At 38.3% G+C, this 13053-nt stretch overlaps 1 protein-coding gene and 1 long non-coding RNA gene across 2 annotated transcripts in view; both read left to right on the forward strand.

Annotated features, from left to right (window-relative positions):
- TMEM135 (transmembrane protein 135) overlaps positions 1-13053 on the forward strand; it is a 154695-nt gene that overhangs the window by 62649 nt on the left and 78993 nt on the right. The gene's annotated exons all lie outside the window — the stretch shown is intronic.
- LOC148125237 (uncharacterized) lies at positions 8045-9684 on the forward strand. The gene is made up of 3 exons (XR_015744247.1): positions 8045-8073; positions 9444-9486; positions 9602-9684. It is a non-coding gene; the product is annotated as an uncharacterized LOC148125237 (long non-coding RNA).

The following is a 13053-nucleotide window of genomic DNA, read 5'->3' on the forward strand; positions in this document are numbered from 1 at the left end:
TTGCCCACAGAATGACTTTGGAATGCTTTGGGGCTTTCATGTGGGATGCAAAGCAAAATGTTTAGCTTGGATTCTCAGAGAGCCTGTTGCCCTTCGCACAGTTTGAATTGCTAGAGCTGAGGCAGTTAAGACTTCACTTGAGACTCCAACTAGGTATTTTTGGTTCTGAGTTCACCTTGGCCAGCGGGTGACCTTGGGCCAGGTACTTTCTCTCAGCCCTGGAAAAGGAACCAACAACAAGTTACTTCTGAAAAACTCACCTAGGAAACTGCAGGAACCTTTCCAGGGTGTCTCTGAGAATCAGACCCAATTGAACAGAGGAAATTATATATCTTTGTCTCTTATCATCTATCTACACACACACACACACACACACACACACACACACACACACACACACGTGCATGCAGTGTTGTATTAATAACATTGTCAGTGGGAAATGATTAAACTCACTTAAAATGATCGTTTCTCCTGATACGTTAAGTGGTCATTTGAGTGGTATTAAATATTCAAGACTAATCTTGAATTAATAACCGATCTTCACTTTGCGCTGCAACGAGCCGATTTGAAAGAAAACAGCACTTAAACCAAGCGAGTCCGTAAAGGGCTCTTCAAACCTGGGCACGTTTCCAGCATCAGATGGACGTGGAGTTTTATAACACCAAATATTTTCTTTCCCTTGGTTCCTTCTCTCCTCTTTTCCATAAGCTGGGATAATTCAGCTTCTTCGTCTCCCTGGCTGTATTTCTTTTAGCAAGCTTTTCCTATAAGGAGTCATCTTTTACACCTAATACGGAGGTTGTTTGCTCCTTTATGCGTGGATTATAGGATTATTGACAAGGTTTTGTCACGGGGCGTGGAAATGAGGCTGCGAAGTGTCATTTATCCAAGCAAGGCAGATAATTCTTGGAATGGCGATCCTGTTCAACAACATCTACTGGATAATGAAAAATTACTTCAGGACATGTTACAACCATGGTGTTGACGGATCCCCAAGAAGTCTAAACACACCAGGGGAGATAATGAAATTTAAGAATATAATTGACTTCAGGGCTCAGCGCATTTCTCTCCTCTTCCTTACTAAAGTATTTTCACCGGGAGTCCATTTGATCTAGGCAGCAGGCTAGAAACCAGGAGATTGTGAGTTGTAGTCCTTTTTCATTAAAGCCAGCTCTGAGCGACTTTGTGCCAGTCACTTTCTCTTAGCTCAACTCCAAAGGGTGGTTGTTGTAGGGAATGTAGAAGGAAAAATGAGTATTAGTTATTTTTCACCCTTTTGAGTTATATAAAAATAATAATAAAGTCCGGATTAAAAAAAAAATCAATCTTTTTAAAAAAGGCTACCTTCTGGAAAATACTTGTAGGTTCCGAGGTCACTCCCACCCCTTTGGTTGTTAGGAGATCTCAGTGGAATCTGGCTGGTTTTGTGATGGTTTTGTCAGTCTTCAAGAAAACTTAAGAGCACAACCTCATCCAAAAGATAGAAGAGGCAACTAGAGTGTCAGCTCTATTGGACTTTATTCTGACTAACATGGCATTTTTCTTCAGGGCAGTAGCTTGTGCTTAAATTCCTGACTATCTTTTTTTCATGCTCCAGTTTTCTTCTTAAAAAAAAAAAAAGAATAGATTTGCAGTTCATTTTTGATGGTCATCAAGGGAATATGAAAGATAAAAGGGTATAAAGTGTTTTGTCATTAAGAAGATTTGGTTCATCACAGAAGTGATATTTTACATGAGATGCAAGAAAGCTGGATGTAATTCTGCAGACAACACTTTAGGGATTCTGTTTTGGTGGACAAAGACCATTGTGTTTCCTGTCCCAAAGGGTGAAATTTTCAGGGGGGAAAATAGAATGGACAGGAACCATATGGCTTAATTTGTTGCTAAGGTTCCTTTATTTATAGGAGCAGCCATAAGCTCCCATGATCTCCCAAAGGCCCTGAAGTAACAAACCCCGACATACTAGGTATTTTCCTTCCTTCCTTCCTTCCTTCCTTCCTTCCTTCCTTCCTTCCTTCCCTCCCTCCCTCCCTCCCTCCCTCCCTCCTTCCTTCCTTCCTTCCTTCCTTCCTTCCTTCCTTCCTTCCTTCCTTCCTCTGTTTATTTTCTTTACTTTCCTTTTTTTCCCAATTAGCTGCAAGAAGGTCAGTGCATTTGCTATAAATGAATAGGTGTTTCTGTTAAATAATGACAACCTCAATAGTTTTCCAGTTCATTGGCTGGAAGGTGTAGGTTATCCCTAAGAAGAGTGCAAATTGACTGTTGATGGAGGAAGTGATACTTGGTTGCTGGGGTAAGCAAAAATCTGTTTTGCCAAACACAGAAGTTGGCTTTTAGAATCTTCCCAAGAACATTATCTTCTCGAAGAGAACTCCACTTGCTGTTTTCTAGAACCAGCGCCCAATTCTGTCTGCGTTAGCATGATGGGCTCACAACACATCTTTAAAATGCCACTGTCTTCACTCTGTGTGGAGATGAGTTTGGTTTATATCTTGGCTACAACTGTTAGCCATGTTTCCCTTGGTACGTATCTCTGTCGTTAATGAAAACTCTTAATAGCTTTGGCACTGGTACCCAGATCAGATTGCTTGAGGCAGTGAAACAACTGGGAGGTGGCCAGAGCTGATGCATTATTTCAGCAGCTATTTTGTGAATGAGATTCTGCCAAATCTAGAACAAATATCTGTGCTTTGGGACTCTGTAATGCCCCCTACAAAGGTATCAACTCACCTCACAGTCTGACTGATTTTAAGAAAAGGCCTAACCTTTTTAAACATCCTGATTCTCTCACATAATTCTCCTGCGTTCAAACCTAACATACAGCCTGATTTTTCTTCTTCTTCCCCTTGCCTCAGAAATGTCCTTCAGCGGGTGTATTAGTCAGCAAGAGAAGCAAGTTCAAATAATTGCAAGGGCAGCCTGATTTAATGGGTTTGAAGTAACAAGGTTTCAACTTTCGAAACGGCAGTACCCAAGCAACAGGAAATTATGCATTTCTCCTGATGAAAAAAAGGGGATAAGATAGCTCAGCAGTTAAAGATGCTGAGCTTGTCAGCTGGGAAGCCTGAGTTCGAGTCCCAAGCGCTGTGCGAGCTCCCTTCCTTGCCTCAGCTCCTGCCCGCTTAGCAATTCGAAAGCATGCAAATGCGAGGAGATAAATAGGTACCACTTTGGTAGGAAGGTAACAGCATTACATGCACCTTTGCCGTATAGCCATGCTGGCTACATGCGTGTGAAAAATGTCTTTGGACAATGCTGGCTTCCTCAGCCAAGAAATAGAGATGGACATTGTGCCCTAGATTCGGACATGACTGGACAGGGGAAGTATTTATTTTTTACCCGATGAAAAGAGAGGATCAGGCTTAGAAGTACATGGGAAAAACTTGGAAACATAAATAAACCTTCAGGGTATAAGTGCCCCAATTCCTTATCTTAAATGTCTCCTCATATAATAAATTCAGATATTAATGTGCATCTTCTTAGAATGTTATTCTGCCTAACAGATTCTGGGAAAGGAAAAGGACCTCATATTTTTGAAAATCTTCCCAAGTCAGAGTCTTATAACCCTATTTGAAAGTTGCAGATGGGAATGCTGTCTATCATTCTTTTAACCCTTTTAAAACTTCTCCACCAAATAACGCCATTTAATATTGAGCGGAGTCGAAGAAGACATTGAAAACTAAAAGAAACTACAGCACATTTTATTTCAAACCTTTTTGGATATCGATATGTTCTTTTTTCTCTGTCTTCTTTTCAAAATGTGGGAGAGTAATGTGAAGAAGGATTCATGCAGTTTAAACAGGCCTGTGGCAAGCGAGGTGTATGCTGATAATGTACACTGAGAGAAAAAAAGAATTTTTTAAGTCATGTGAGATGACAGTGTTACAATCCCAAATGGGAACAAATTGCAGTGTGTGTTTATGTTAAGTGATTGAAAATGAGAAGGTTGCCAGTATTGTGAAAGGAATATAGGACTGTATTTGAGTATTTGTAGAAGAGAGTGAAGAATTAAAAACCATGTATAATTAATTTCCAGTTTAGAGAGCAGAAAATAAGAATCAAACACCAAACTGTTACTTCTTCTGAAATGTCTATGGTGTTGCCCTTAATTCCAGACTTAATGCATTTTAAGACATGGACAGAGATAATAAAATTAAAAACGCTCATAAATTAAATAGTGTTTTATAGAGCCCACTTTGTAGAAATAAATATACATGTCACTCTGTCCCATCCTAAGAAGCTAACCAGATAATCTTGAGCAAGTGACCATGTTAAATTCATTCAGTGCATTTTAAATTCATCTTTTACTTCAAAGGGTTAGCGTAGATTTAAAAGATCTGCATTCCATGGTGAAAAGGTTGTACATAGATGTAAAAAAAAATGCCTTGGATTTTGTTGCAGATAAATGAAAATATTTAAATACCCAAACCCACTGGGTTCCTTTTTATGCGATACGTGATATTAAAAGGATAATGATGATGCATTACTTTAAAACAAGTTGTGCTTTCTTTTGGGAAGGAGGTGATTTTTTGATAGGGTTGAATTATTATAATGTTTCTTATTTTTAATTTTTGACTTAGTGCAGTGAATTGTATTTGAGAAAGTATACCGTGCTTGAGAGAAAACTTTTTCTGTTTTGCCCAAAACAGACAATGAAAGCATCTTAAAAGCTCATTCTAATTTAAACTTTTCAAATATGTCTCTCTCTCTTCCTCCCTCCCTCTCTTTTTCTTTTTCTCCCATTCCCCCCCAGCTTCAGGACATGGCAGGCCCTAGTTAAAGGCATATTATAGAGCTAAATGGTGATGTGATCCTAGATATCCGATCTCTTCACCCTTCTCCTTCACATCACAAAGATACCATTATTTCCGTGGGTTCAAAAGTTCTGTTCTCACGGGTAGCTTATCATCTCTAATTTCATTGCTGTTGTCTGACTACTTTGTTGTTGTGATAATTTGTGGAGAAGGTAACAATTTTCATTATGCTTTTCCTTTTTCTTTATACTGCAATTTTTAATAATTATATTAACAAAGTATTGCTTAAGAATTGATTTTTTTTTTAAAAAAAGAAAGAAATGGAGTCGTTTAAGAACATAACCCTCTGAGTCACACTATTTTGTGCTCATGTCAAAGTTGAACATTCACGGGAAACTAAGCACTATAAAGAATGCTTAATCAGACTGTATGAAAAAAAAAACTTTTATAGATATCAGTAATGCTGTTATGTTCTTGAAAGTACTGTGTAAATTTTGTTTGTTCTACAAGTTTACAGCTTTACAGTTTGTTCTAAAATTTTGTTTGTTCTACAGCTTTAAAATTGCAAAATCAAAATTATTTAAGCACATAGTGTAAAATCCCTTTTAATTGCAAGTATTACACTGCTGGGTACTATTGTAAACTTCAGATTTTCTTTGAATAATTACTTAGGTACCTAGTTGGGTCAAACTGCCACGCAATGGCTAGAATTTGTTGTTGCTGCATAACTACAAACCTTCAGTGCCTTGAAAGCTGTAGGTTAGACAGGAAAAAACCCTTGGAATATTATTTTTCAAGATTAACATCTTTTCCTATGTGAATTGAAAACCACAATTAAGGGTTGAGGAAGCTATCCCTACAGGGAAACAAAACAGCTTTAGTGAATATTTAAATATAGTTACCCTGTCTCTAGCTTCTATTTTTCCATCAGACCGGCCTGCCTCAATATGTACAGTTGTGTTATGGACATACCACAGGGTACGGAGTACTGTACTTCAAATACAACAGTAGCTTCAAGTACCACTGTGGCTTGAAGTAAGGAATTAATTCAATTCCATAAAGCACCTACATCAGCATTTCATTTTGAAATCGCACATGTAATTAGTACCCATTAGATTATTTGTAATTTTTTATAAGCCAGTTGAAAGGCTTTCTCTTCTCAGCCCTTCCTATTACAGTATCTACATGTTGGCCTTCTGGGAGAAATCAAATAGGAATTACAATTAGATGAGCTAATTCTCCTTTATTGCAAGGCTACATTGACAGAATTTTGCAAGCCTGAAAAGTACGGGTAGTCCTTACCTTACAACCATTACGCAACCTGGAATTTCTTCCACTTTCTTCCGTCTCCTTTACCACCGAAGAAACTAGGAAAGGTCCTTTCCGAGCCTCGTGCCCCGCCCATTATCCAGCTGGGGCTGTGCTGTGTCTTATCTATCCGTTCCCTTGGCGACACCTCTTGGCCAGTCTTTCCCACATACCGTCACACTATGCGTGCTCCTTGGGACTCTGTGTCATTTCTGTTTACTCTGTATATACAGGTAGTCCTCAAGTTACGACTACAATTGAGCCCAAATTTTCTGTTGTTAAATGAGAAATTTGTTATAAGTGAGTCTTGCCCCGTTTTATGACTTTCGTTGCCACATTTGCTAAGTGAATCACTGCAGTTGTTAAATTAGTAACATTAGTAACGATCATAAGTACCTTTTTTCCAGTGTCGTCGTCACTTTGAACAGTCACTAAGCTAACTGTTGTAAGCCGAGAACTAACTGTATTGTCCCTGGGTTCTCTGATTTCTGCCTCTCCTTTTAAAGTGTAACTTGCATATTCTGCTGACGGTATCCAGGTGTATCTTATCCTGGATGATGCGGCAGGAACTTCCTTCTCCTGCAGTCTTGCCAGGACTTTCAGCTGGATACCTTCCCATTATTTTAAATGTGGAGAAGGCTAAACTTTTCATTTATCTCCTGTTGAAAGAAATACCCTTCTGGGTTCAGTCCCAAGTGGGGAAAAAGACACTGGAAACATGGAGGCTGTTTGGAAAGATGGTTTAATGGTGGACAGCAGGACCACATGGCTTGGAGCTCCAAAGTAAAAAAGAACGGATGACCACATACTTCAAGGTGAGAAGGGAAGGTCAAGAAGGAAAGACCAAGATGCCGAGAGACCCTTATATAACCTCTGTTGGGCCCCACCTTAGTGTTTCCTGTTCCTATGTAAAAAAAAAAACATCCCATTGGCTGTCAGACTCTGAGAGGCGGGGTCTTAGCTAACTTTGTAGACTTTGTCTGGACCACATGGCTTCACCTGAGTGTTGGCTGATGCAGTCTTCCCAGGCCAGGTGGTGAGATGGGTAGAGGGCTTTGTTATGTAGAATACTCTGGCCTAGGCCTTAATGGCCCATTAGCATAGGTGGGGGCAGGGGGCTGAGTTTCTGCTTCTCTGAGTTTCTACTTGAATCTCTTTAGGGGAAATATTCTGCCTTTTTAATATCTCCCAGGATATTTCATTTTTCTAGGAGAGGGGTGGGTGCTAACTTCCTACACCGCCTGACTGTCCTCCTTTTCCATCTTCCTTCCTTTGTTTTGAAGACTGCTTCTTGTCAATTTTGCTGGTGGTATGAACTCTCAGAGAACTAATACACAAAGCTATTCCTTGATCGCGTGGGAAGACTGGTGGATCATTTTTCATTGTTGAGGCAACGAGTTCACACTTTCGTTATCTTTTCATCCAAGTCATTAATAATAATAATTAAAAAAAAAAAACACACACCTGAGGAATAATACAAGGCTGGGACCCTTCCTCTTGTTTTATGAAGAACAGTGTTGTTGAGCATTCTTTAAATACTTTTACCAAGTCAGCTATGATCTTTCTAACGGATGACCATTCTTTATATGCTTGCTAATTAGCTTGCTCATCAGGAATGCCATTTGAAAACCACTTTATACACATGACTCCAAAAATGTTGTAGACTGGAAATCCTCTTGTGGAGCTCATTTCAAATGCCTTTTTTTCTATGTTTTTGACAACTTGTTGGAGCAGCCTGCTTGGTTTGCATTCCACTTGTCCAATAAAGCCAAGAAATAATGAGATGTTAATTGGCAGATGTGGAATTACAAGTCTGAGTTGGTTCTGAGAATGGAAACTCTTGGCTTCTCCTGCAGAACAAGCTGCTGAAAGTATTTCTTTGAGATTCGATTAATTCATCATTGCATCTTGTGTGCTGGGAAATGCGGTGACCCGAAACACTGAAGTTGGAAGTCAATATATCTGAATGCTCTAGGGATGTTTTTTAAGCTTGCAACAGACTTGCTCATCTGTAAGTGCTCAACAGATTTGTATGTCAACATTTGGTTCTCCCCCTCCCCAAAATAAAACAAAATAAATAAAACCCTATATTCACTCTCAGAGCATTGAAAGAGTATTAAAGACTCATAAAGGAATCAGATATTGTTGTAATTGTGCTCAGTATTATCTATACAGGGAAGGCAACCTGGTACCTACCCCTCCATTGTCTCTCTTAAGTGGAGCTAGCGGGAATTTAATCTAAAACTTTTCTAGACACACCAATTGGCAATATTTAGTCGACAACGTACAGCCAATCTGGCTAGAAACTGGGAGGTCATGATTTCTAGTCCCAGCCTGAGCTAGGTGACTTTGGGCAACTCCTAGTAGAAGAAGCCAGTAGCAAACCATTCCCAAACCATATCCAAGAATACTTCAGGGACTTACTCAGGCATTTGCCAAGAATGACTCAAATGCACCCCCTCCCCAAGTTAACAATGATTGGTAGAAACCTCCTCAAGATTTAAGGCCTGTAAACTTTTGATGCCAATCACATTTGGTATTATTGAACGATGGACTTTTTCTTGCAAATGTATCCCTTTGATACATTGGCATACCATTAGCCACTTCTACCCCTTTGTAGAAAGAGAGGGAAATGACCTTGCAAAAGTGGTTACGCAAATGTGGTTAAAGCATTTTTTAAAGTCCAGAACTTTCTGGATAACATTAGGAAGTGACTCAGGCAGAGTTGTGTGCAAATTGTTCTATACTACAGAAGGTCACAGAATTCTGGCCTAAATATTTTTCTTACAATATCAAAATTAAGCCATTGGTGCTTTCTGGAAACTATGATAACACCTTTCTACATTGCAGTGAGTAGCTTATTTCTGTAGAAAATAAATATACATTAAGAAAACAGCAAGAAATATCAATTGTGGTATATTTGGTAAGCTCTGTTCTTTATGTACCTTGGGGACAAAGCTGAAATGCAGGTTCTCTCCTTTTTAACTTCAAGGAATACATCTGTTATAGTAATTTACACAAACATATGGCATTAATTAGCATCCTATATAGCAACTCCATTTATTGCAACAGGTCTGCCTTTCTAATCTCCAAATGAAAGAAATGTAACTATTAGCCTACTTATGTTCAAGCTATTGTAAGGGGAATCACTCTGTGCTACTACCAATTTTTCATTCCCCAATCCTTTTCTTTTTAAGTATGCTGGACTTATGTCACACCCCTCTTTTGCCAGTAAAGCTGGGTATTTTGGTTCAAAGCATCTGGAAAGGCCAAATTGGGGAAAATAATTTTAAAAAATACTGCAAAAGGAAAGGGGTTATTCCATGTCTTCATCGCTCTTTCTTTTTCTCCATTGTACATGATTGTGGTTCTTCAAGAAAGGAGAACATTCTACCATTCCTAGTTTTGGATCTTCTGCTCCCAGGTAAACATTATTCACACTATGTTGAATCTGAGAGTTAGAAAACCTTTGAATGGAAAAATAGGATAAGTTGCATATGCTTTACATCTTAGCCGCTAATTTGCTTTCCTTTACCTAGAGATCAAACATTATTACAATTGCAGAGACCTTACCTCAATGCATCTTTCTGGGAAAGAATCGCAGAGCAAGTGGAGATTAGAGGTAATTTCTTGGTTGTTCAAGCCAGTCCAGTCTGCTCTAGCACCAAGCATCTGAGGTTGCATTTAGAGCAAGGTTGTCAAATTCACGTTGTCATGGCATTGTCACGTGATGTATTGGGACTTTTTCAGCTACAAATATTCTCTTCTGAAATATATTTTGCTCCCCAAGCAGAGCTCTGAATTCTGGCTGATCACCAGATAGCAATGTAGGATTACCTATTCATTCTGTGTTTTGGGACAGGTGACAGCGGTTTTTCTGCATAACAATGAATGGAATTCATACTCCTGTGGGTTTTTAAAAAAAACTTTTTTGTTAATTTTTTGTTAATTTCCTACCCTGCTTTGTGATTTCAGGTTATCAACTTCTAATTTAAAAAATCATGATTTGGGTCTAGTAATAGAACTGCTAAGTTACATGCCTTCCTTTGCTGCTAAAATGACATGTGATGTGATTGCATAAAAGGGCTTTTTACTGGGGCATCTATCGCCAGACTGATGTCACAAAGATTAAGGGGAGAAAGAGCTTTAAAATTTCGATCTTTTTCATATTTTGAAGTTTCTGATAAATCTCCTTTTCTTTTTCATTTCTTGCACGTTTTGAAAATGAACTATCTATTTCCATAAAGATATTGCTCTTTAAAAAAAAAAGAAATAAATGCAGTCAAATGTTAAAGTGAAACTGCTCATGAATAACAACACGGAAAAACCTCTACAGTGTATTGCTGATATTGCATCTTGATTTCATAAAGTTACTACTTGGCTGCCAAGTGTTCTTGAAGGATTTTACAAGTTTGCCATCTCTTAGATCAATATGTTCTATTTCCTTTAGGTGCTCTGCCAGCTGGCAAGCTGAGATATATTTTACAGTTTGGAAACTTAAGTTTGCATTAGGATTTGTTCTTTAGAATGACACCTGCCTCCACTTTCATTATTTCTCCCCTAGAAGTAAGAATATAGTCATACCTGTGTGCCTTTGTTTATGTTATTGAAAAAAAAGTCACAGGTTGATCAGAATGTTGTTTTTAATTATGGATTCTAAAGTACCCTTTGTGCTCTGTTGTCACCAGCAGTTGCAGAATCTCAAATCTCAATTTAGCTTAAGTTCATCTTTGTTTTCATTCCATCTCTTTTTTTTAAATCACTACCAGTTCAGTCCATAAAAACTGTTTGAAATTCATTTATTTGCAATTCCATAACAGTTTATTTTCCATATATGTCATTTTGTTAATGTTATTTGAATATAAGTAGAACTATGGAAAGATACTACGGTTAATTTACTGGAAGCATGATAAATTTCTGGATCATTAACCTATAGACAAAATGTTTTAATGTTGGTTATAGTCATATTTAGTAACAGTGCAGGATTTCTCTTAATGGTTCTCTGCCATAAAAGGACTGGTTCTTGCATGCCACAATATACATCATTTGATTTACAGTGTATGGTGTTTTTTTTTAGTATTCTTCTCAACTGGGGTGCTTTATTGTATGCACTTTTATGTCCTCCTATTTATTATTTCATTTATTTTATTTTATTACATTTATGTAGCCGCCCATCTGATTGAAGATGACTCTAAACAGTGCAGAACAAATGGTTAAAAGCACATATAAAAATCACAGGTATAAAAAAATATAAAAATCACATTAAAAGTAAATACTATAAAAAACAGATACAAAGCATAGGCGGAGAGAGGATAAAAATAGCCGGCTCATCAGTGGAGCCATCTAAGCCTATCTCTGGTTCTTTTGGAGCCTCAGATCTGATAACATAACCAGGTTTTGAAGCCTTCTGGATAATCAACATTGAGTTGGTTTTACTTGTAACAGATCTGAATATAGATGGCACTTATCTCTTTGCTTTAAACATTCCCTCCTACCCACTTTCCACCCCACGCCCACCCCCAGTCACCTTCAGATTTTTCTGCCAAAATTATTTACATAAATCAGTAATAAATGAAACGGGTAAGTTTTTCAGGCTGAAGAACTGGAAGCAAGAGGAAAAAAACGTGGGATGGGGAAAATGTACCAATTTAGCCACTCGTGCTTAAATGATCAAACCCTTAAAAATTCCAACATTTCTTTTAAAGACCCAAATACATGGAACTATTCAAAGAGAAGTAAAGGCCAAGCAAAGCAACTAACTTCTTAATTGTCTATCTATCTATCTATCTATCTATCTATCTATCTATCTATCTATCTATCTATCTACCTACCTATCTATCCATCCATCCATCTATCATCTATCATCTATCTATCTATCTATCTATCTATCTATCTATCTATCTATCTATCTATCTATCTATCATCTCTCAGTAGGATTTGCTACCTGCTCAATTTTTCCTCATCTAGAGCTGGATAGAAAATTACTATACAGCTACCAAATTCTGCCCCTGTCTTCACCAGCCCCTGCACGACAGCGGCCTAGTTTTCATCCATGAAATACATCCATGAAATACTAGATGGTCTATTTCAGGTATAATTTTAAATCAAAAGTATTTAGTACGCTTGCTGGAAGAAGGGCATAATAGAAGTCCTTAGCTCGAACCCCAACCACCACGAGTCCCAAGGCAGGACATTGAAAACTATCTCCTCATTATCTGAAGATAATATTGTGCGAAAAGATGGCATTTCTCCCAGCTCTTTTTTGGGAATACGATAGCCTCGAATATCCATTTATATCTTGCCCTGATGCAAAGCGATGAAACATGTCAACCTCCAGCATGCATCCATCAGATTTCTGGCTGTTGTGAAGCCATGTGCTGCCTGCCTGCCTGCCTGGGCTGTTCTTGCTTTTGACTCCATTGTTTTCACTTTTGGTAATTATTCCCTTTGGCCTATAAACTTTAAGGTCCTCCCGAGGTCAGGTTATACTTCGGGGTCTTTTTTTTTTTTTAAAGAAAAATCTGCAACACACATGAAGAATTCTCTGATGTTTCCTGTTTCCGGCAAATGTTTTTGGTGCTTGGCCATCTTAACTGCGGAGATTTATCGAAACAAAGAGCAAAGTTCAAAAATTATCTTCAGGCTCAGACTGGGACTGCTGGACAGTTCCCCATTGTTTTAAATATTGTCTGAAAGATGCAGGGAAGGGCTTTGGCTTTGTTTTCCTTATAGTTTGTCTGTTTCCTTTTGGCATGTCTTTTCTTCTCGTGTTTTCGATCGAGCTGAGCTGTTCGAGCCTGTTTCCAGTTACGCAGCATTTCTATTCAGAAGTGCGAAGAGGAAATCAGAACAGTTTGGGAATAATATTGTTAGTTAATTGCTGCTGGGAGCCCACATAGGTACAGTAAAATGTTTTATTTAGTCAAACACATCTGCTTGGCGAGGATTTGTGCAACACTATCCCTATGAAACAGAGCATCCCCTATACTTA

This window comes from Pseudonaja textilis, chromosome 7, assembly GCF_049901715.1.
Source record: "Pseudonaja textilis isolate UNSWEBS1 chromosome 7, rPseTex1.2, whole genome shotgun sequence".
NCBI classification, from domain to species: Eukaryota; Metazoa; Chordata; class Lepidosauria; order Squamata; family Elapidae; genus Pseudonaja; species Pseudonaja textilis.